Source organism: Brassica oleracea, chromosome C1, assembly GCF_000695525.1.
Source record: "Brassica oleracea var. oleracea cultivar TO1000 chromosome C1, BOL, whole genome shotgun sequence".
Taxonomy (NCBI): domain Eukaryota; kingdom Viridiplantae; phylum Streptophyta; class Magnoliopsida; order Brassicales; family Brassicaceae; genus Brassica; species Brassica oleracea.
The window spans coordinates 29,766,076-29,767,236 of record NC_027748.1 but is presented as its reverse complement, the minus strand read 5'-3'; positions in this window follow the sequence as shown (position 1 = coordinate 29,767,236).

Below are 1,161 nucleotides of genomic sequence, written 5' to 3'. Positions count from 1 at the left end.
CTCAAACCTAGTTGGGGATAGATGGTCTCTCTTGACTCTCCATTCAGTCTTAAGGCTCCAAATGGTGGCCGCGGTTTTGATATTATAAGCGGTGCGGAATTAAAGTGTGGTACGGTCCAACTGCGATTCATGTGGTTTGCAGGATAAGTGCGGATTTGATAAAAAAAGTAGTGCGGTTTTGATGAAAAAATAGTGTGGTTTTGATAGGAAAAAGTAATGTAAAATAAATATATTGATACATTTAGAAAATAAATTTCTTTGCTTAATGATGTAATATTTTTCTTTTTCTTTTTATAATATTAGATATTGAAATTAATTTTAAATAAAAAATTTCAATTTATATATTTCTTGTTAATATTAATGTAACTAATAAAATTCTTTTGAAATAGAAATAAATTTTTTAAGAAATGTGAAGATATTTTTGTTATTTTTACTTAAAATAATATAAATAAAGGATTTATTATATTATTTATATATTAGATATTTGGTATCTATTAAATTTTTGGTTTAGTTGAAATATTATATATATATGAACTATTTTTTTGATATTTGATTCAATAACTTTTTGTCAGTTTTGATTAAAATCAAATAAGTATAGAGTTACTAAAATCAAATAAGTATAGAGTTAATAAGATATATATATATATGAAACCAAATAATTGATGAAAATCATTAAAAGAAATTAAATAAAAATGATTAGTATAGATAACAGAAAAAGAATATGATAATAGTATATTAAATAATTTAAGTTACTGAGTTCACGCCAGATATGCTTTTAGTTTTTACCGTTTTTAAATTCCACACCAAGCATTTCCTTTTTTATTATTTATAATTAATGAGAAATTGGTGAATAACACCACACTTTTAATAAATAACTAGATTTTGACTCGCGCTTTCGTTCTTTGGATTATAAACAAAATTTGTGAATTAGTATTTTAGAATTGGCGTACATTATTCTCTTACAAAGTCATTATATCGAAGAAGGGCAGTTGTTTAAAATTATATAATTTGTGAATTTGTTTATATAATATTTTGTATGTACACTATCATATAACTCTTTTTAGTCTTAGATGTTTCACCGGATCCGAAAAACCATACCAAAATCAACCAAAAAATATAGTTAGGTTTGGATCTAGGGCAAAGTACATATTTGATTTTTTC